The sequence below is a fragment of the Acanthaster planci genome, linkage group LG16 (assembly GCF_054643075.1).
Source record: "Acanthaster planci isolate LZ-2023a linkage group LG16, COTS_SCS, whole genome shotgun sequence".
In the NCBI taxonomy this organism is placed as follows: Eukaryota; Metazoa; Echinodermata; class Asteroidea; order Valvatida; family Acanthasteridae; genus Acanthaster; species Acanthaster planci.
The window spans coordinates 860,897-885,077 of NC_141792.1; the positions used below are offsets into that span (position 1 = coordinate 860,897).

The following is a 24,181-nucleotide window of genomic DNA, read 5'->3' on the forward strand; positions in this document are numbered from 1 at the left end:
TCAAGAAAGCAAGCCAGGGCCGTTTTCCAATACTCAACTTCGTTTCCGTCTCAGGCTTCATCCCCTAAACCAATCCCCGATTGTGGGCCCAAGGCGTTTAAATAAAATTGGATTTCTGTAATTTTTTACTCTCTTGCATCATATTTGAAGTTTGTGGCACTATTGGACGAATTATTGCGCTTCCAGCTTCAAAGTCAGGTACATGTAGTAAAAAAACAGCTGAAGCCAGAGACGGAGTCGAAGTTGAATATTGGAAAACGGTCCAGGAAGCAAATAGGCATGCACAACACACAACAGTAAATCAATTGACTAAATTCTCAGAAACCAGTCATTGATATTATATTCTCCAATTTCTGATGGTCCTACCTTTTCCAGCAAGAGACACTCAAATGTCTTTTTAATCATAAAGTAAACGGGGAGGAATGAAGGAGACAGTGGAAAATGTTCTGCGTAGACCAGATTCCCTGGCCCGGGAGTATAACTGTGGCCCCTGAAGGTGAGCTGTGAGCGGTGGGCGTGTTTCCCACCCGCCCACCCCCTTCCTTCCAAACCGACAGTTTCATTCCGCGTCCGCCACCGGGGAGATGGAGTGTGCGCCAACTTTCTCCTTCAGCATCACCCGGGAAGCTTGTTTGCTCTCTCTATTGTCCTGACACACAAAATCAATTAACGTCGGTCCAATTGGTAGGGCATTTCGTGGGTGTCGTGCCACCACTTCGCTCTCGGCCGGACATTGCAGCGCACCGGGTCCGTTCCTCCGAACACCAGGCATGCTTGATGGTCTTTTTTTCTCTCTATTTCTCTTCTCGACCGCACTTCTGAAATTTCTCTCACGTCAAAAATCTGAGGTAAAATTTGGGCCGTTTGGTGTACGCAGTTAGCACACTTGGTTACAACGCAGTTCCTCGCAGCGTGACGTCTGTAACTTCATACTGAGCTTGAAGTAGTATTTTTCTGATTGGAAAAAAAGAACACTTTTCGGTGTTGAAATGGTCTGAAGTTGATGTTCAGATGTGATGTTTATTGATTTGGCGCCAGAGGGATCCCAAAGGCCCGCAGTACAGACTGAGATTTCAAGTTCTCCCTTGGGTGTTAACGTAGCAGGAATTCCTTTTCTTTCAATACATGCATGGATGTTGAGTGTCTCTGGCCGCAGTACCCGTTTACCAATAAAGAGTCCATTGCGAGAACAGTTGGGTAGTCCTGGTCCGTTCTTAGCACCTGCTGCTGCAGATATAATTGTTTATTTTTCTCTTTGGTTATTCTGGGGAGTAGGAGAAGGACGGTTGGGATTTGGAGAGAAGCGTTTTGAGTGGATGTTTGCCTGGTCACTGGAGGAATTTATCAATACAGTCCTGTTACACAGTAAAAACTGGGATGTTAGATTTAACACCCCCGCTGTTATCAGGGGACTACACCAACACTCTCACTGGTGTTAAAAATTTTGGTGTTATTGGGTGTTACTTTTAACACCCTCAAGTGCATTGTAACACTTATAGGTGTGTAAATAACACTGGCGGTGTTAAGTAACACCCTATGGAGTGGTCATCTGATAACACCAAAAAGTGTTGATTTCAACTCCAGCGTTATTGCAGTGTATTTCTGTCTGGTTTCTTTAAAGTCAAAGAAGTTGTATTAAGATTTATTTGCCGAGTGATGGTATCTTGATGGTTTATTCCAAACGATTTTGCATACTTAGCGGATATTTCTGCGTGTTTGCTTTTATGTTCTAATGGCTGTCGTTGACGTTGTGGTTGTAGATTGACCTCCAAAATCTGATTGAAATCGACCCATGGCGATGTGTGTCCTTTGTGGATGTCTTGGACAGAGAGTCCCAAAAGGGAGAATTATGTAGGTTGATGTTCATCAAATACGATAGAAGCATTTCCTTGTGTCGGTTGGCTACTGCTAACGTAGGATGTCTTTCATCCACTTTCTCAATTTCGATTTTTCCCCTCAAGATCACATTGTCCATGCATCACGTTCTGCGCACTCAGTGTTTGCTTGAATTAAATTTTGAGATTTTTATTAAGTGGAAGCTGACATTAATTTACTTTGACGCGACGAATGGGGCAAAACGGCGTCAGAATAAAGTTCGTTCACGTGTTTTCGTTCTGTGCGCGATATAAAGAGCATCGTATGAACACCACATGGCCTCATGATGCGCATGTATCTTGAAGACAAGGCAGCGCGCCCTTGCAGTAAAGAGACTCTCACGGGAGTGGCACAGGCCAAATCAGTTCAAATCAGGATGGCCATCGTTGTTTGTCACTGAACTCCTGGACGATTATTCATTCGTCAACTGCTTGAAAATAAGTTCATGAGCCTCGAGCTGGACCAAGAGAGGGCGCAATTTTCTAAGTAATGGGGGCTCCTTTAGTCGGATTTGCACTTCGCTGGTTCACGAACGACTATGCACGCAATAAGGTCCCATCGTTACCAACAAAATGGACACTCCTGACCAACACGGCTCTTTTCAACCGATGAGGGGGTGTTTCTGCTCGAGGCCGATAGTGTGATATGAGTATTGTGCCATTATGAAATGGGGAGAATTTTGTCTAAATATATTGCAGTTGTTTAATAATTCTTTCTAACACACCTAGATCTCCAGTTTCCGCTGAGCTTGTAAGACTGGCGCATAATATAGGGTTGGTGAATAGGTTGGTGCAAAAAAAGGTTTTGAACCGCCAGAAGAAAAGGGTTGAGCTACCAATAATGCTGACCAAAAATGAAGTCATTTTTATATTGAGATCAGTATTGGGAACGTGGGAAGTTGATGCATGCATAAAGTAAGTAACGAGTGCCCGATTAAACAGCCTGATTGTCCCCATGCGAATCCAAAGTTGTAAATAGCCAAAATTTTGCCGGGGCAAGTCAACTTCGTTCCTGGGCGAATGCTCCATTGAACTTTAAGTGTGAGAATTCAATTTGAACACTAATCATTGTCTTCTGGCGAGTTTCCATCACACCATCCGTCGTCTGACAGTCAACAGAGCCTCATACCCGGCATTTTTTTCCATCCTTGTAATTATTTCTCAAGTTGAATATGACACCTTGCGGACTTGAGAGGGAAATTGAAGCGCACTTGATGCGGGCGGACTTAATGGGAAATGTTCACGCATATAAATGAAGGACACGCTGCTCCAGACACTTCAGCTGGCTCAGCCAATCAGCTTGCTCGGCGTTAAGCTCGCATCGACCAATCAAAACGACGAGACGCCTCCGCATTTAACAAGACTGGAGACGAAAAGTTATGCGGATGCGTCATTGCAGGACTGCGCCTGTGATCGGACAGATTTCCGTCTTTCTGATCGTCTGTTGCCCTCCGATTGGCCAATACAAGGCGGTTAATTGCCGGCCCTGGTGGCTACCACATTGCCTTGGCGCGCCATTTGTGGTAACAATTAACAGCACGCCGTCAGATTCACACCCTTTATTAGCCCAGACGTAATTAGTATTTGACTAAGTTTTCCAACAAACAATACCCCCCGCTTTTCTTTTTTTTCCTTCTTTTTTTTGGGGGGGGGCTGTTGATAGTAGCTATTAGTACCTGGCCAGGTAAGCTGAGCAAATTTAGGGAATCAATTTCTCTAGCCTAAGAATCCCGTCAACAGAAACAGATCGGTAATTGGTTTTGGTATATTACGTGGGTGTTGAATTACAAGCGTGTCTACTATTCATCATCCATAAAGAACCCCATAGCTATGTGCGTATTGATGATTTTCATTGTCTTGCACCGGGTAAGTCTCAACTAATACTATTGCCGGCTGATGGTTGATATAGTCGTATGCTAGGATATTTAAAGAAAACTGACCAGACTTTGGGAAAAAAGAAATTAAGAAGACGCAAGGAAAGCGTTTTATAGTTGCAAATTGAATTTGCAAACGGGTAATAGTTCTTTAAATGAACACAATCACATTATAGAAGGATCGGATAGTCCCGCGTGTTTGATATTATTTCTCGTAAATTCCTCAAGTTCTTCTTGGTGATGGTCATAGTATACTGACCGGAAGCCAAGACGTCAAATTAATCAATTGAATTCCCATAAAAGCCACTTTCAGCGTTCCATATAAACGGCGTTTTCAAACTATGTTCCAATTTCCACGATATTGCAGAACACTATTTAATATCGTTTACCCTTACTGAATTTTACACCTTTGACGTTGCTTTTTACATGGGATTTATCAACATCGACTGCAATCCCAAAAGCCATGTCACATTGGCAAGCATATTCTGTTTAAAAACGTATGCTTTCATCAACTATTAATGAAGAACCTTGCTTGCACAATCATGTTTTTTTCTTCTGTGAAGAAATCGTCGAATCATTTTCAATTTCAACTTGCTCACCTGACCACACCCTCTCCCTATAAGACAACAGTCGAGTGTCGTACCACAATGAGGCATGGTCCACAAAGCAGCATAAGTATAATACGTCACCTATGGCTTTGTGTTCGATTGACGAAGAAAGATTCTGCTGATGTGAAGTCAGCTTACGTTCAGCGCCTCAATTTGCTTCTTGCGGTCTGTTGATCGTCTTCAGAGTTGGAGCCGTGTCAACTAAGAAGGAACTAAAAGTAATTTGTAGGGATTGGAAAGCAAGATATATATAGTCAGACGGAATGATTTCTGCTGTGCTTCATCTCTCATGTTCAGTGTCTTTACCTGTAATGTGTGCCGCCTGACGTCAGTGGCAACTTCCAATCTGAAACTTCAGCACCACCGTTTGACGCACCATTGCGCCTCCTAAATACAATCATTTTTGCCCACTTTCACTGCGTGCATTAAGGACCAGATGCTGGGTTTTTAATGGAAGAAACGGTTTCAAGAACACACAGGTCTGTGTCTGTCGGAGGGCAGACAGTCTAATTCGGTCATTCTTTAAAATGTCTTTTGTTTGTCGTTTCATCACAAACCTTGAAAAGTCGCCATTAAAATCCATCTCGCAAAGGTCAATCTCTTGTCGTAATTCGGTTAGATTTCCATTTGGTAACGAAGTCAACAATAGTATCTTTTCACAGGGGATCGGGGCGCGCACCCGTTGATGAATCCCGTAACTAATATCGCCATCGTCGCATGGAGCCGAAAAAATCTCATTCACGATGCACTTCGAAGGAGCGATGGGAATTGTAGTTAAAAAGAATTGACGAATAACTTAATAGGTAGAGTCTGCGCTGAAAATGAATGCATTTCAAATCACAGGATGAGTACAATTTGTAGGCATCAAAATGATAATATTTTTTAAACCTAGGAGTTCCATGTCAGGTACATATTTCAGCGAGTGAATAACGAGTAATCACGGGATATTTTAACCAAATTTGCTAAAAGTAAAAGAGGACGTGCGATAGACCCCATCAGCTATCCAGATGCCCGTCTATTCGGCTGAATGAAGGTTTTAAGTCAGAAGCTGCATGGTCTCATATCGAAGATACTATTAATGTATGTTTGGCCGAAAAAAATCGGTCTCTGGTCAGACTAAAGTTCCAGAATTGATGCAGCGATGCGGGTTTTTTTTTTGGGGGGGGGGCTTGGGTTGGCTTTTTAAGACTGGCTACGGGCACGGAAATATGTGGCATATTTAACCAAAGAGCAAAGGCTAGTAGTAGCACGTCGCACGTCATGCCGCCATTGATGATGATCAGCTGGCTGCAACTTTGTAACCCTACCTGTGGTCTACTGTTTGTGATCGACATATTATGTAGTCCTAACGGATCTATGACCGGGTACGAGCTACCCACGAATTAGTCTGGTTCCTTGAACAAATTGCCCTTCCCACCTATGGGCTTGTGGTCTGGAACCAGTCTACTCGCGAACATTCAGGCGGTGGGGAAATAGAGGGCACTGTTTTGAAAATGTTGAGAAAAAAATGGAAACAAAAAATTGACGCACATGTTCAAAATCGAGGCGCGCGCTGACCAGGGACCAACTTTTTTGGGGGGGCTCAAACGTTGGTGCACGTTCTCTTCTAACGAACCAAAATCTTCCCGAGCTTAGTTCTGGTAGCTAATTTCCAACCCAAGCCATGTACATGAAACAGTCTGTTGTTATGCTTTACTGAAAAGGGTGCTGGTTAGAATAAAAGTCACTTATAAGATGTTCAATTATTTACAATATGAATGATTAATAACAAGATATATGTGAAGTCTTGCTTTTTGCACATTGGGTTCCATTACCAGCCCATCGCAATGCTTGGTTTCCCATCCTTATCTTTATCATATATTTATAAAGTTTTTGAATAAAATATACCGTTTCCTCTTTGCTATCCATCCGTGAAGGGTAGCTGTTTTGGGCTTGGAGTCCATGCATTATTCCCTGCCGTCGCACGCCGCAAGGAACACATGTCGTGGATGATCTCGGTGTGTCGAAGAATGTTGTGGTGGAAGTTGTGTTTGATTGTGGAGATGTTTGGATGTGTCGTTTTGAGTGCAGTCGTGCCACCAGCGAGCGAGCGCATGTCAAGACTGCGAAAACACGAGTCGGCAAACGTGATTGTGCACTCTCAAATCTTCCAGGTCAGGTTGACCCGGATCCCGGTCACTCTTTGACCAGGAAGAGGTTCAACCCCCAAGGGACCCGTAACTGGGTCAAGCTGACCCGGTTTTGTGTGTGTGCGTGCAGAATATCATTGTATCATAGTTCAGGGGTGTATTTTGGGTTATAGATTTTGGGACGGGTATAGTTTAGAGGTACAATGTATATGTATTCAAGTGACGCCAATTTAACCTCAGAGTCCAGTGGACCAACACTGTTTAATTAAGTAGGCCTACGCCACCAGAATGCAGAGTTTGAAATCGCACACGGAGTTGCCGTTTCCATGACGTGCGACCCGGGGCAGTTCATTTAAATATTAACACTTGAGAGCTGAGCCAAGTCAGATTTAGGTTGCGCCCAAATGTTGTACATAGAGTAAACCAGGTCAAGGACTTTACTGGTTGACAGTACGTGGACCCATGCTAACGAAAGGCGTAGCCGTAGCGCTGCAGGAACCTTCTCCGGACACACGGTCTTTCACGCTGCATTCGACTCTTGTGTCTTTCATTCGGGTCAGGCTAGGCCTTTGCTGTTTGCACACGCGCGTGGCCACAACCTGTCAGTAGACGTAGCCAGAGCTTTGGAAGCCCGTTTCGGATACGGCCTAAAAAGAGTCATTTTTGTCTACGATTGGGGCCTCATTGTGTCATCTATAGATTTCCCTCGTGGCTACGGCTTGAAACTAAGTTCGTCTACGGGAAATGCGTGAAGCCGCTAGGTGGCGGCTGGCATAGACGCACGTGCCTTTCGAAGCCGCAGCCAAGTAATTCAAGCATGGCCATAAACCAGCCGTGAGCATATCACGGATAACTGCACGGAACCCACTCAAAGCAAAACTGCGCTGTAAACACGAACAGCACTGCTCCTGGTAGACGCATCACCCAAGCCTGCTTACGCATTTCATCTCTGCCGATCGTAATACACCCTTCCATTTCCCGCCTTTTAAGATACCAGCGTCATTTTGTAATGGTGCTTTGAAAGATGCCATAAGGCGTATAATATTTGTATTTGAAGCACTCTACAAACAAACGAAACAGTAAAGAAGGAGTCTCAATGGCGTGTAATTTTATGATACATGAATCACGATCCATAAAGTTTAGTGTCACTAAATGCATGCAGCCGAACAATTAAGAGCAAAGTATTGGTAACAAATCCTTGCGTCATCAAGTGTAAATCATTAAATTGTATAATATTATATCCGCGGTGTAACCACTTAAGTAGCCCGTTGCTGCGTTATTTTGAGAAACCTCGTGTCGTAAACATGCTGCTATATCTGTTTCATGACCTGTTGTGTACGCGTTATGTATTACCAGAGACCATTTTGGTTAAGTGCCGGTGAGATCGAGCTTGACAAGCAGTTGTACAAATCGGTTGCCAGTCGTGTTTACAGTCTGCCGTTTGTATTTGCGCCCAATAACCCCTCGGGCTGCAGGTGCTCTCTATTGTCTAAGGCTGTGTTCGAAATACTTGGCTAAGACTCCAAATTGCGCGCGAGTCTGTGGTAGTGGCTGCAAAACTTCCCATAGAGTCTAATGTAGTTTCGAGTCACAGCTAAGTAATTTGGAATAATGAATATTGAATATTGTATTATCTTGACAACAAGCACAGAACAGGAAGAGGAAGAAGACCGAGGTGACTGAGTTTAAAATTCTCTGAAGTCAACATTTTTCAGTAGGGTGAAGTTTGCCGACGCCGTATAGTCATTACTTCTTTGCTGTTCTGGTTTCCTTTCTTGCTGCATAATTGTGTCGCATGACAATCTGGCTCTCTCGTTGGCTGTTTATTGCCGATTGCTGTAAATACGTAACAACGTCTTTGCCATGCTCTGACATTTCCTATTTCGCCAGTGCAACCACATACCCTACCTGTCGACCCATAGTGATAACCCAGCCTCTATTCCCTGTTATAATCGTGACTCATATTCAGCGACGGTCAGTCCCTTTAAGCCCTGTCTCGAAGACGGCAGCAGAACCGCGTGTGGAGCGGCCGCTGTCGGTTGTAAGGCCAGTCCCCCCAAAAAACTTGATTCACTATGACCTGTTTCCTTCCTGACTCGAAAAATTAGAGCGGGCGATAAATTTGGAGAGTCCTTGATGTCCTACCCTCTGGACTCGGCGGAGTCCTCTTTGCTCACCACCGCAGTCATGTCGAGAGCTTCTGTTAAATATCTGACTCCAAGAGCAGGATTTTTTTCTTTTAATTTGCTCTGGAAACTGTTCCATGTTTGAGTTGAGCACAATTTTGGTACACTTGGGGCTTTTTTGTGCCTTTAGCGGCTGAAAACAGCACGATGGGTCGTCGGGTTTCCTGACTGATTGGTACGAACGTTATGCAGCCTTACTTAGAGGCGCCGACTGTACTGTCAGACTGTCGGCATTTCTTTAATTTCCTGTACACCTTTTTACCGAGGATTTGGATACTTGATCATGCTTCAGGTTTACGACAAGATACACGCACATTCATCAATCTTTGTTGAGATTGGTAATGACGAACAGAACAGTTGTTAAGTAGCGTATCCAGGAAAAGGACGAGAAAATCCAAACATGCATGCTTTAAAAGCAGTATATTTCGGCATTGACTTTGACAGGAATCAGTGCGACTTTCATAAACGTCTGTAGCCAATCAGAAACAGTTGCAGTCAAACGGTATGTATATCATCTTTACAGTCTCTGGTTAAATATTTTATTGTTACTTTCCTCTGAAATTAATTTACTTTCCTCTTGATTTGGGGAGTTGTGGACTGCTTTCTCAAAAAGCGTTTATTAGCAAATAGTCCTTTGCAATTCCTCATATCTTCATAGTATGTGTGTATCAAATGAACACTGACAGAGGGCGCCCTGGTTGAGAATTGCGGATTAATTTACCATTAGCGGCTCCACGAAAGCAGTCTCTTTCTTGCAAAATGACGATTGGTCGAAAAATACCAATGGACGTTCCCTTCTTTTGATGGAGTTGTCGGGTTGAAGCTAAATTTTCTCTTAATGTTGGACTCTTATGTGTTTGACTTTTAATGCGCATGGTATTGCGGCATATTGTGCGGTGTTACATTATGAACTGCCTACCACAGAGGCGGCGTATGAATATTGGAAGGCACATTACTTTTATCGGATGCACTTTTGATCCAGAGAAATGATTATTTGAGTCATGTCAGCAACATACCATGTGCATTTTACGTTATACATCTCCCACAATCCTTCGCGGTCCGCCACGCTTCTTGCCAGTTCGACCCCAAATCGTATATTTTCTACCACCGACTGTGCGTTCCACAGTGAACAGCCACAGACAACAATTGCTGTATAATCATGATAGGAGATCATCGAAGTTCATTGAAAATGATTGACGTCATCGTAGCAATCTTTGTACACATGTCTATGTACTGCGGCGAAGTTATACCCAAATGCCAAATATTTCACAAACTTTGTTTTAAAACAAGTTCGTTCTCTGACTGGTAATACACCATTTCTCGATCATTTCCCACAGACAACACATCATAAAACTAACAAATCCACTCACTAGAGAAAGAATAAACACCGACGTCCATTAAAGTTGCCACTTCTGCAACCATTTCCCCCCGAGGGTAAAGAGCTCTAGAAATCGATGCTCGGTATAAAGGCGCAGTGTTTTTTTTCTTATATGACCTGTGTGAAACGATAAACCATCCCAAAACCTCCTCAGGTGATGGGTCCATCGACGACAGCGTGAAGTATACAGGTTCAAGAGCCCTTAGGCCCCGTCACGTGATGCCATGCAGGAGAAACTCAATGGTTTTCCGGTAAATCAAACTTCACTGAAGGAAAAAAACCGCGCGGCTGTTGGGCGGCCTGACAGGCGCGGAGAGGTGAGGTCGTGTTGGCCAGCGAGGGGCTGATGCTTCGCCGTAGCCGGTCATATCCTGCAGGGTTACGCTCTCTTTCCCTCTTTCCATTGTAAAGAGCGGTGCTCCTGTCTAGTCTCTGCACGTACGTGACAGGAATAGTTAACGTTATGGGTTTGTTTTTGGTGCGCGCTTTCTTTGCATTGCTGTCAAAATTGCCGTGTAGTTGTTATACGCTGTCACTTATCAGGCAAGAATCCCCCTGCTCTGGCAAAGAATAACCCCGTCAGCACCGTCACATCACTTTGGCACTTTCTTTCAAAGTCTCTTGACATTTTTAGTTAGTTGATTCGGTCAGTTTCTTTGCCCACTGTTCACGCCTTCTTATTCCACCTCACACTTCTCATTAAGGTGAATTCTTTGATAATGCCGCTTCACTGAGAGAGTGGCATTTGTATTGCAACAAACCCTTCGCATCTTTAAATTCAAGAACAAACACGCAGGCAGAAAATGCGCGATCGATGGGGCATCACACAAATAAAGATAAGACCATTTTAATTTCGGCAGACTCGCGTAGCGCCTATAATGTATTGACCTGCGTGCTCGCTCATACGCGAGATGTTGATTGTAAAGTTTTCTGGCAATCATTTCTGCGTTGCAGATGTGAAGATATGCTGCGAGAAGGACACATCGGTACACAATATGGTTAATGAATTGCCCGCTGTGACTGCCCTGCTAATAACAGGTACATTATCACTTTGAGAACTACTGCATCCCTATCAGTTTTACAGTCACTTTTATGCAGCTACAGTCGTATTTCGTCATTGTTGGGTTGCTGTTGTCACTTTGTCACTGTCGCCATCTTCTTATTCTGTCAAAATTATCCCTATGCATTGTTGTCTCACGTTGTCCATTTCCTTTGGTATTGGTCTTGGTGGTAGAGTGTCCTCAACCTCGTCGGTGCAGCCATCACTCCCATCGTCACAATCTGTCCAAATTGTAACCAGGCCGTTTTGGTAATTGTCGCCGTTATCTTCATTGTCATTATGACAGTCACTATTTCCGTTATCCTGATTGCAGTCAGAAATGTTGTTTTCGTCATTGTCATTATGATAGTCATCCTCTCTGTCATCCTGATTTATGTAGGCATTTTGTGGTCGTCATCATCAATCTCATGACACTCGCCACCTTTGTAATTAGTACCCTTACTGTAGCTAGGACTCCCAAACCATCTTGTACTCCACAGCAACCAGTGAACTTGGACTCTTTCCATTTCTAACTGAATTTAACATACCGCCGCTAACTTCTTGGCAATTATTTTAGATCCACTTAGTGTCATTCTCTTAATTGTGCCTCATTTTTGTTCCTCTTGTTTATCTGCTGTTTTTACTGTGGCATGCACTCAACTGGCACCTGCCAAACTTCATGATCATCAAGACGACTGTCGTAAGCAGCTGTTTAGTTTTTCAGAAGTGTTCTCATTTTGTCCGACTCAAACTACCTTTTGCGACGTTGCAAGAGGTACCATTGTCTTGTTAGCTTTCTTCCAAGCGCTGTATCGCTTCAACCATCTTCAAAGCTTAAGCACCCCCGTTCGGTTAGGATGGTCTCTCATCCGCATCTTCTCGGCAGTGAGGTCTCGCAATCATCTCGTCTCTCTTTCCTTCAGTCATTCCCGCTTCAAGTGGCCATAAAGACCCCCGGCTTATATTTATTAAAGCCACAGATGAGGGACCCGAGGCGGTGATGACGTTCCGTGAGGGTGCCGTGCATGTGCCGGGATGAATTCTCCATCAACCAGCGTTTGGTGTTTATCAGGAGGAAAGAGAAGAGAGCGCGGGCCAGCTCTCCTGCCCGCCTGGGGCGCGTGCTTGTTATATCGAGCACTGTGAAGTCAGGTGGAAACAGTCGGACACGGTTTGATGAAATACCAGTCATGTTAGACAAAAAAGGGGCCCCTGTTTGAACGCAGGCGTGTTCAGAGGGCGCTCGCAGCGAAGGTAAGCCACCAGACGGTTTAATTTTGCTAAGGAGAGAAGCGGCCAGAGGCAGCAGAACACGTCTTATAGGATGAAGCACCAGCTTGGCTGGAAGATAAATGATGCAGTTTTTTGTGGAGGTGGTTCATCCTGACAGAATGGAGTCCGCATTATTAAGGAGTTTGACGCCCTAAGATGTTTGGCTATGCACTCCGAGTTTGTTCGTCTTTAGGCATGCATAGTTATGCAATATTAATACGGCTGTAGTTTGATACGGTCGACGTTACCGATAAATTATCAACATTTAAGAGCTCGGGAAAATAAGCTGGCATATTTTAACAAGAACATAAACCTGTCTACTTGAAGGAGCCAAATTTGAAAAGTTTTTTCCTAAATTGGAGTCGAGGTATCAACTACATGCTCAGACGCACTTGTAAACCTTCATGAATCGATACCTAATCAATTAATCGATATTTAGCTTACGTGCCATTTCACTGTGGGGAAAAAAGGTCCCATTTCTTTGAGAAATCCACAAACATAATAGCTGTTCGAAAGGTCAAAAACGGGCGAGGCCCGAGGCCATTGGCCGTCGTACCGGGCCTCTTGTCACTATCTGTTTCTGTCAGGCAGCGTTGTTGTCAAACGTTTCCGCACTCCACCGATTGTCCTCTACACCGCACGGCGAACGCTGTCACAACTTTGGACAGGTGGTTCAAAGCTGGGAACGAATCCAAACGTGTGAAACTGTCCCAGAGATCTGGAATGATCAAAAGGCGGGTGGCATAATCGGTAGATGAATAAATTCTACTGTATGTTATACCACCAAAATGCTAGATATAATAGGGATTTGCACCCGTGACATTTTTATCTTACATAAAAAGTCACTATGTTCATTTTATTAAGATAAACGATCATGAATGAATTCGCTAGTCACACATTCAGATAAAGGGATGACGTAAAATTTTAACTCTAATTTTTCTTACGCAGTACAAAGCTCAATGGGACAATAGCAGATGGGCAAAGCCTGGTTTCAGAGATGTTGGTTAGGTCACTGTAAAAAGGTTTGGGTTGATATTTTGCCCAGTGTTGGTGTAAATATCAACTTCCCAATCTTGGGTATATTCTTCCAAATCGTTGGTCAATGTTTGACGAACAGTGATGGAAATTAACCATCAATGTGGTAACTTTAATCAAGGTTTTCTCTCAAACTTTCTTGAATTTATGCAAGATACCTTAAGGCAGCAACATTTCAAAAAGATGTGGAGGACACTCCTGCTCAAGACCTCTCGTTTATGGCCCTCTGTAAAGCCTCATCACTCATCTCATCCGTTCCTCCTCTGTATGCATGCACGGTCGCTCCTGAACTGTTTAAACACACATTTTTTTGTCTGATTAAATATGTTTTGGGAGCGAAAGATAATCGAGCAAGGCCTCCACCATTAGTTCTTTCCGTCTCGTGCAATCGCACGGATGATCTGAGAACCACTCTAGCGCTCCTTGTGCAATTTCACGCCCGGTCAAGTTTTTCATTACTTGTTTTCCTTGGGGCGGATTTCTCTGGTAGAGGCTTTTTTTATCGGTCTTGTGTCTCTCAGTCCTGGCTCCCGATTTCTGAGGATTTATTTCCGCCCCCCTCCCCGACCTGCGATTCCAGCCCTCAGCAGGTGTACGAAGGAGAGGATGACAATTATGCCAATCGGAGGGACGTCAGGAGTAGTTCTCCCCCTTTAAATACTGTTGCAGATACCTATCTGTTGTGTGTATGGAGATAAACGCGATTTCCTTCTCTGTGGTACTCGCGTTAGATGTCATATGGTGTGGCTGGATGTAGCATGCACTTGAATAAGCCTTTTGCAAGTTAAATTTCAATAAAATCTGGTACACAGAGTTATTTGATTTGCACATAAATATAATTTGCACATATATATAATTTGAATACCCCTGCTGTACCTGGTGATTCGGAGCAAGCTTCTGCATAGCGACCACCATCTCTGGAATGGACTGGTTCCTTTGTGCCCTTCTTATCCATTGAAAACAGTGTATTGATGCAAGGCGTCTCTTATGTAACTAAGCAAAAGCTTGCCCCGAATCACGAGATTTAGCAAAAGTGTTTCACTAAGGAGAACTCAAATTGTTATGTTCACGTGAATTTAAAGAACTCATTATACCAGATTTTATTGAAATTTAACCCCCAGAAGATACCGTGCACGATATGGGGCCGATGGGTACCCCCCCATGTCTAACACCCTCAAGACTATTGTTACCTGACACGTCCCCCTCCCCCAGAAGTCTGTAAAGAATTCCTGAGATTCCGATCAAACAATGACCAACACAAAGGTGGGGGTTCTCTCCACCCCAGATCTTGCATCATATGCCCCAGAAGGCATATTCTGCATAAATCTCATCTCATCTTCTGTCTTAACTTCCATACCAATCCCAGTGGCCTAGCAAAAAAACCCAAAACAACATTCAAACAGAGGCCTTAGCGATTTGGGAAGGTGCTGCAAAACACAGACCTTAGTGTGTCAATAAAACTTAGACTGTTATTTAAATGGTTATTTAAAGTTGGATCAAGTTCCATTGGTATTTGTATATCTCTTCAAATTTTACCTAGCTTTTGTTCCCAATGAGCAGTCGTAGAGGGCACTTCGAATTAAGGCACCTTTCCGTATGAACGTTTTTTTGGCTGCGTTGCGTGCGCGATGCGTTCATGCTTTTCACATTCACGGACAAAAAAAACCCACTCCATTAACATTACACACGTGTGCGTTGCGTTCGGCCGTCAAATTTTCCCTGGGAGCGATTTTGACAGATACGCAACGCTTCGCACAAGTGTTCACGTGCATATGGAAAGGCGGCTTTACTCTGCAGAAACCTGAATTTTGTGTCCCTTTTTCCCGAAGTTCTCGCGTGGCTCCTTTATGCGTCCTTATCCAAGTAAATTCCGTTTATGTGTTGGCCCTATATCGATGCGCATCTCACTCGCCTTTTAAAGGCGCCTTTCCATATGTGCGTCAACACTTGCGCCAAGTGTTGCGTATCCGTCAAAATGGTTCCCAGGGCGATTTTGACAGCCGAACGCAACGCACACGTGTGTTATGTTAATGGAGTCAATTTTTTTGTGTCCGTGCAAGGCACCCCAAAATCGTACATATGGAATTTATTTATTTATTGAGCCGTACGTACAAATTAATCTGTATGTATGAAATATTAATCCGTACGTAAGAATTAAGTTTTTTTTCTTACCATGTCCTAAATACACCTTCATAAGAATCTCCCTTTTGTATACAGAGAAAAATTGAAAGTAGAATGCGCTTTCCCAAAACAGCAACTTCTGTAATGTCACTTGAGCTGTTGACAATAGAATGTACTGACTTAACAGACGTTTGTAATAGTGTAAATTGCGTTAGAAAAGGGTTGGCATGCATTAATTGAAATAATTCGTGGTACGTATATTGGAACCGATGCGTACACGAGTTATGACTCGACTATTGCACGCTCGAGTTGCTTGTTCAATGCGCTGTCTCTGGTGAAGGCTGGTCAGCCCGCGTGCCCGTACATGTAGCTGTGACTGAATTGATGATGATCTGTTAAGGTCACATGGAGCCAACTTGACCTTCGCATGATCGCGGTGTCATGCCGTTTGCTCCGGTACAGTGAGCAGGCCGCATAACCTTGGGGCTTTTCCAAAATCTCGGCTTCGTTTCTCTGATTGTGACTTCATTTGGCGTTCCATGATCTGTTTTAAGCGTCAACTTCAACAACCGAATGGAAATCCTCCTGACGGCTTCATGTGAGACAAAATTTGTGATAGAAAAAAGTGTTTCGTTGAGTTCGAGGGTTCTCAACACAGAGTACCAAATTCCTGAAGCCTGGTGAACAAAACTTACTGATGAAGGGTACATTAGGAAATCTCTTGTATTTCGTAAATGAACTTTTGGTACCAAACTCAAACTATTCTAGCCACAAACTCCAGTGACAGAGTTTCATGCACTGTATGGGATAATGGCCGTGAGTTACAGCGCATGCGCCGCAGGCTGTGCTCTTGGAGCACTGAGGTCGTATTCAAATTATTTGCAGTTGGCTGCTCTTTATGATTACACACGACTCTGTGGGAAGTTACTCCAGCCACTGTCTCAGACCTGTGTGTGATTCTCCACCCATAGCCAAGTAATTTGGACACAATCCAATTTTATCCGAATGGATACAAAATACGCAGCACCTTTGCATGTGTGTCCTGCGCAGGGGCAGTGGCATCCAAGTGAAGGTCATTTCTTCGTCCCCGTGAGGGGAGGGGTATTGTTCACAAAGTACTTTTAACAGTGTTGTCTGTTGGACAACATCGAGTTGAATGCTGCATCGACTCTTTGCTTGACTTGTTCCCCGTCGTCGGTCGAGTCGTCATTGGTCGAGGAACAAAGTCCAGTTTTTGCCTTCTTATTCTTCAGGAGGAAGAAAAAGTTTTGGCGCTCCGTGTTTGATGTGCAAGTCGAGGGCACTTTGCCTCCATGTAGGGATGAATCATTCTACGAAACAGTTTATGAAAAAGGTAATGACCTCGACCGAAACGCACGGATCAGATGCACCTTACGGGTAAGAGATGAGGGCAGGAAATCTCTAAATGAGAACGACATTCGAAAGATGAAAGATAAACAATTAATAAAGCGATCCCCCCATCAGCCCATAGCCTGCACACCCGAGGCAGGACTTTATGTCGGTGCAGTGTGTTCATAGACTCAACCTAAATATCATCAGTTGAGTGAGGGCCTGATTGGCAAACTCGGTGAGGTGAAAAATGCTACGAGATTGTCAGCAGATAAAAAGAGCAATGCCCACGTCCTCTCCTTGCGTCTGCTCGGAGTCATTTTCCTAGCGAAACATTTTGTTCTAAATAAAACAAAGGGAAAACGGGCACAATGTTTTGCCGAAACCCGGCCAAGCCTGAGCCGAAGCAATCATCTGCATGTCAACGGGGCTGCAGATGGATAATCTGCGACGAATTAAAAACCCCGATTGGTCGGGACCGGCTCCCCTCCGATTGGAAAAACCTGTCCGGCGTTCGGCTGAAGTTTCAGAGAAATGTTTCCTTGATTTATTGGAAGATCTTGGAATTTCATAACACATCTTTCTTTATCTATACTAGTATCGAATTGCAACCAAAGAACTTTCAAAAGTGGTCCTTACATTCAGAGCACTAAGTATAAATGTAGAACTTTGAAAAGTTTTATAGCATTGGACACGTGAAGGGCTTGAGCAATCCTGTTTCACGTGAGCATGGTTTTAACTACGGGCGTTGTACCGGCAAAGCTGTTGAACAAACAATCTTTACCACACTTTTTGGGGAACAACACAATTAGGATTCATTTATTCATTGTTTTACCCTGTAATAATTCATCTTCTCCCACAGTCTTCGGGTTAAAAGTCCGGGTATTATTGTAATATACCACTGTTTATGAACCTGTTTTTTTTTCAGCCTTTTATCAAGTTTTTGGAAGGCTTGTGTTTTGTACAAGGTGAGCGTTACAGGCTGCTTGGTCCGGAGGAAAATTGTCACTGAAACTGTCAATTGGACACCCAAACATTGCGCAGTGTAAGCAGTGTAGTGCAGCGCAGTGTAAATTTTATACTCGTTGATTTGGTGAACTATGACAAGTTTAGCCATCTTGCCTGGTAGCAGCCTGTTTACCTCTTTTGCTCTTTATCCACCCACGATGTCTATGCACGTAGTCCTACCCACGCGCATCCTGCTAAGGTTACCAGACTCTTGCATCCTATTCGCAGGTTGTTCATTTTTTCGCCGTGGTCCCTCCCATATCAGAACTCAATTCCAGGAAAGGACCGCTTTCCCCCGAGGCCACCAAACGTCTTTACTGATATCCATTCCGTTCAATTTAGATGCAAAGTTTGGGATCGACACGAGGAGGTAATAAACGTGGGCAAGGGGATGGAGGGTGGGTGTCCATCGCGGTCATTTGAAGATCGGGCGGTGAATTCAATTTTTTACCATAAGGGTGGAAGGACTGGTGAAAATAGTGTTCCAATCGTCGATTACCGAGAATGTATCTGCGATGTCTTTGAGCTTTGATTGTACACCGATCTTCAGTACACCGTATTAAATATCAGTATCACAGTATTAAATCTCGGAAAAATCAATGCCAATGAAATCAGTTTTTCAAACCTTCGCCTTGCGCTGGCATGTTGAATTTTATGCCAATGCAGTGCTCAGCTGTGGATAACGTCTTGAAACGCGACCAGAAGAGAGTCCGCAATATAGACTGGTTCAACCAATGAAGAATTGAATGTTAGGTAAGGAAGAGAGCGAAATGGCTTTGCCTAGTGGTGGCAGCTTTAAAGGGTGGCTGTAATTTTATTTTCTCACTCAATCGTAATTTTATCTTTTGTTCCATTATTTCAAATGGTATTTTACCACCTAATGAATGTTTTCATATTCATGAGCAAAACTGTGATGTCATCCCAGGAAAAGATACTCAATGTTACAATGGTTTTTACACACAAAAAAGTCTCATTTTGTATAGTTTTGTCGGACTCACAGGAGTCTCTTTGCTGCTTCATTGTTGTTTATTTGGACAGCAATAAGAAAGCATCAATCTCTCTCTCAGAAATGTTTTTCCCCTTTATTCTTTGCCCCTTTATCTAGTCGGCAGCTTTCTTGGCCTTTTCTTTTGTCCTCTTGCATTCATTCATGCTTGGTGGATTCTCTGTGTGCCTGTGTGTCCTGTCCACTTGTCATTTTGCCTTTGAGAAAGATTCTGCTAGGATCGAAACGTCAGGCCCTCCATATTTTCAGAAATGTTTTCAGTGAGTAAAATCTGGATTCATAATTTTAACAGAAAAACCTGTGCACTAAACCATGTCTTCCCTAAATGACTTCACAGCATCAGCGCCCTTATTCTGTTCAGGAAATCTTGGATAATTTTAATTGTTTAAAAAAGTGCACTTGAATACATTTACCGAACAAGGAATGTAAAGCGTTTTCATACATTGCAAAAGAATACAAAGTTGAAGAAAAATAGTGTCCAAGAAAACATTGTTCCACCTACATACACTTTAACAGCACATAACACGAAGCTACACATAAACACAGATTTATTAAAGCTGACTTCAGTTGTGGGCGGTTACTTTTTACACTTCATTAAAATTTGATGTAAAGTGTCATAAATATCACAGTGTTGAACTTTCAAAGGAGAATCAAGACCTAAAACTTCAGGACTTTTTGATTTCAGCTTTGATGCCCGCGTATGAATCAAAGGACCTTAATAAAGCACTCTGCCACGGCAGAGCAAAACGATTAACCGGCCGTGCTTAATTTCATCAATTACCATCATTACCCACAAGCTAATCCGAAATGGGTCATTTGGTCGTGTTTCACCCCCCCCTCAATATTCCAACTGGCAATTGCCCGATCAGGTTTGCCGTACATTAAAAATTAATTTAGCAAACGCTGCTCCGTTCCCTAAACCTGCCACCCACATTTTTTTGTCATCCCGAGGAAAGTTGATTTGTGTTTTCGGCCCTAAAGATGAATTACGACACAGACGGTTAATTTGGAATTATCAAAGTTTCGTCCTCTCATCTATCAAGAAGATGGAAAAAACTTTCTAATTTTTCAAAGACTCTTTAGGGTTTCTAACGTAAAGGTCATTGAGTGTCCTTCGTATCATCACTTAGGAATTAGACAAGCGATCTCAGAAAATGACATTTGAGGTTGATTGAGCGAAGCGATTCTCAAACGTTTCCTTTTTAATCGGGATGAAATTGGAGAGGAAGAGCGTTTGATTGATTTCTTCAAAAGAGATCGACTTGTCGTTCCAAATACTGATATTTCATAGCTGAAATATTCCGAGAAGGTCCGAAATATCTGGGGAAATTCCGCAAAATTTCAAACCTGTCCAAGAGAATCGAGAACACTTCCAAAGTAATCCGAGAAAGTATTGAAACATTTCTGATTGAGAGTAATTCTGACTCCCAACAGTAAAGCTTAATTTTTAAGAAAAACTGTCCATTCTACCGATTACTTAAGTCTGTGGACTTTAGCGCGTACATCACGAGTCCCTGCAGGTGCTTTGTAAGTCAACCAATCTGAGTTACAAACTATTCAAAAGGGTTCTGTCATAAGCATTCGTTTGGCGTTGTTAATTCAATTTATTAAACTGAATGCATGTACGGGCTGTAGTGAGCAACACTGAAATGAAACTGAAAAGGGTTAAAATATTTGAAAAGAGCAGCCCAAGCTTTCAGTTGCCAAGTTGTCCATTGTTTGATGACAACACTATTTCACGCTATGCTTAACGTTTTTGTGCTCGGTACTTAGTAGGCAACCGACTGTCTGGCACACAGACGTTTGGATTTGTTTGATATCGAAGATCTACCATGAAATCATTTGATTTCTCATCGTGAGAGGTTTCATCGAATGGAGATACACGGTCATACTGAGATAATTGTGATGAAAGCTTGTCCGTCTCGGCTCGCTTATGTAAGATTGTCATGAAGTTCCGTTGTGTGCTCTTGGCGCATAATTTCAGCACTATTAAAAGGAAAATGAGAAAGTGTGGATTCCGTGTACCAGTCGCTCCTTGGTTGTGTTGTGTGCGTTGTTGCGTTGTGTTGCAATGCGTTGTGTTGTGTTATGGTTCGCTGTGTTGCGTACCGTTGCGCTGCTTCACGTTGTCTTGTGTTGTGACTTGGAATTAGCAGGTGTGATTGGTTGACCTCAAAAATCTAACTGGACTGGTCATTGGATCTGTTACTAGACTGCGTGTTGAGGAAGGCAAGATAATACCATATGTCTGTCTTTTGTACCTATAAAGCCATTTACTACTACAACCAAAAAGGTTTTACTTCACTCCTCGTAAAAGTGGTTCGGTGCTTGAAGTTACATCTCCATAAACTGGCCCACATTCCAAGGCATCACTCTTTGGCCAATGGCTGATTGGCAAAGCAGGGCGTGGCCTTCATGCTCGGATTGTCACCGAGAATGATCGGGTGGGGCTCAATCGGGAACCCCCCCTTTCTTTCTGCTCGAGTTGTCCCAGCGGAAACGTGATCCGTCTGCTATGCCGGCCCGAGCACCAGAGCGGTCTGCGTCTCCCCCGGTCCGCGGGCCGACTACGTGCGCTGCGCTGGAAAAACCTCAGCCGTCTCCGCAGGCGGGAGAGATGAATCCAAGACCGGGCCTGACGCTCATCACTTATCACTAGCACAATCTCCGGTAAATCGGGGATAGCGGCAGGATGATAATCTTCTGGAACTGCTTCTCTTCATTTTGATGTCTAGACATGTTCGATATTGTCAAAGAGTCGTACACCTTCGTGTTATTTATTTGAGTATTAGCCAGTGCAGGAAATCTCATTCTTGAGGTGTTTACCAAACAGGATATACAGAAGTGGGTCTTAAAGTACCACCAAAAAAGGGACCTAATGCGAAACCCATTTCGTCAGTGAGAAGTCCTTAAAGAAGCTTAAACATTGCAAGAGTCACAGATATTTTAGTTTGTTTCCATGTATGTGTGGGTCTTCGTGTGCATTTTGCCTTGTTCACAAATCAGCCAGCTTGAATCAATGAAGAGGCGGTCCTTGCAACTAATTTAAATAAATAAATGCAAATCAAAACTTGAACTCATTTGTGAATAGAATAGATGTAAATTAATTGTGGATAAACGTCATAATTACGGTTTTCTCTCAAGACAAAGCCATGCTACAGAGCGCATCTTTATTCTGAGCATGACATAGACCGGTGAGCCTCTACTTGCATCGTGCTCCAGTATGTCTGCTTGTGAAAACCCTTCATGTAACAATGCACACAAACCTTTACCGTACATTTGTTTTCTTGTGGGGTATCTCCTTTGTTGTCATGTACAAAACGTTAGCGTATGAAGACTGTCCTTCCTGGGTTACAGTGTCGACCAAACGTCCCTTATGTAAAATAATTCATTTGTTCGACGGATAAGTATACCTTGGAAATTCCTCCTCAGTAAATTCCAAAAATGTATTTCGTGTGGGGTACCGTTTCAGTACCCCACAAATACGACGAATATCCATCGTGGGGGACTTCCTTTTGTTCTGGTACCCCCACAAGGCATCGTAAACGCATACTGGAGGAGTTGAGTGTATACTGTTGACGTGATTATGATACTTTAAATGATTCTGTGAACCCGGCGTTTGGGTGCATATCATTTTATTGGAAATAAATGGTCGATAGGGTGTGTGAGAGATAATATATCTTGATGTGATCGTTTGCTCTTTATCTGTGCAAAGGGAATCGTCAGACCTCAAGCATTACCAAGTCCGAATGTGCGCAAAATGACCCATTTACCGGGCGCCGTGCCCGCAGGGGGCAGGTGTATCATCGCGGCCTTGTGCGTCGTACCCACATGCTGCATATATGCCCCTCGCGTGCCTCGTCTGAATGAAATTCCGCCAAAAATAAAGGCCTGCTGCTTCGGTCCACGCAGTTCCTGGCAGGCAAGCTACCTTGCGGCGTGCCGCTCAGAAAATACTCCGTTCTATTTTGCTCAAGATCTGGAAAAAAGGACCCAATTTGGAAGTTTGTTCAAAACAATCTATTTCTTTAAGGCACTAGCCTTCGGTGACTGCGATATTCTTGCCCCGCCAAAACACAGGAACTCAACCAACCTCGTTGCCTTGCTGGTACTGTTTTCCTTACAACTGGACCTTTTTGGCAAATCTGCTTCGATTACAGCCTCAGAGACGATGACATTAAACAAAAGGTGTCGCCCTTGTCTCGGGGCTATGACGTCATCCGTACTTTGAACCACTTCTTGCTCCCCCAGTCATTGCAGGGATGTTATTTTTGTTCCGATTGCCCTGGAGTCATTACCGGTACCGTCATGCACAGCTCATTCAAACATCGATTTAGAGCGCTTGCGGTATCCCATCTGCTCTGCGCCTGGCTCACCGAGGGCGCCCCACACGTCTGGAATGACGAACCCGGATTCCCGGTAACTACTTCTGGTTTTACGACCTAGCTATTCATTTCTCTTCGCCAATTCAATTATGTGACTCGAAAAAGTCCCCATTTTCTACATATGCCATATAAATGAATTTGGCAAAAATGCTTGCTTAAGGACAAGTTAGTGTTGTCAACCAACACACCCACCATGACCGAAGATTACCGGTAGGATACTAAACTTGAACACATTAAAAGTAGCTTTCAGCAGGTTGTACTTAACACCAACGAATCAGAGTGTATACAACTATGATGACCATATCTCAAGTGGTTTAGGGTAATTAAACAGGTTGAAGAAGGTATACCTGGTTGTAATCAAAAGGGACATACAGTTTGCAGGTGCATGGACGCGTCCCGTTATAAAAATAAGGTCAGATTTAGCACACACGGCGGGTTAGGAACGGCTAAGGTGCCGGGCAAGATTGAGCCTTGTGCCCCTGGCACACGTCCATAAGGTGTCAGGGTGCACTTTCAACGCCACAACCACAATAAGGCCGTACCGAGAACAACGTGCCTCACAAATGAACCAGTCCTGTCCTCTATAATAAACAAAATTGACAGGTCCAATAATTGAAATGCCGGCTGCATATTACGCCAACATATTTTTTCCACAGAATGTAAAGATCAACATTCAAAGTGTCTTACGGGGGCGTATTGCTAGCGGTATGAGTCGAAGCCGTTGCCTATAATTGTCAAACTGGAATTTATTGGAAAAGTGGGAGGACAGCTACGCCCACTCCTGCCACTGGCGTATCTATGAGGTTTCGCAAGGTGTTAAAATGAAAAAGGCTTAATTGCTGGTGTGTACCCAAATTACCTATAAGATTAAAATGTGGACGTCGTCTCCCGATTTCTTAAAGGCCGTCGCAAAAAA

At 43.5% G+C, this 24,181-nt stretch overlaps 1 long non-coding RNA gene across 2 annotated transcripts in view; it reads left to right on the top strand.

Annotated features, from left to right (window-relative positions):
- Positions 1-24,181, top strand: part of LOC110984611 (uncharacterized) — a 97,049-nt gene that overhangs the window by 43,698 nt on the left and 29,170 nt on the right. The window lies entirely within an intron of this gene.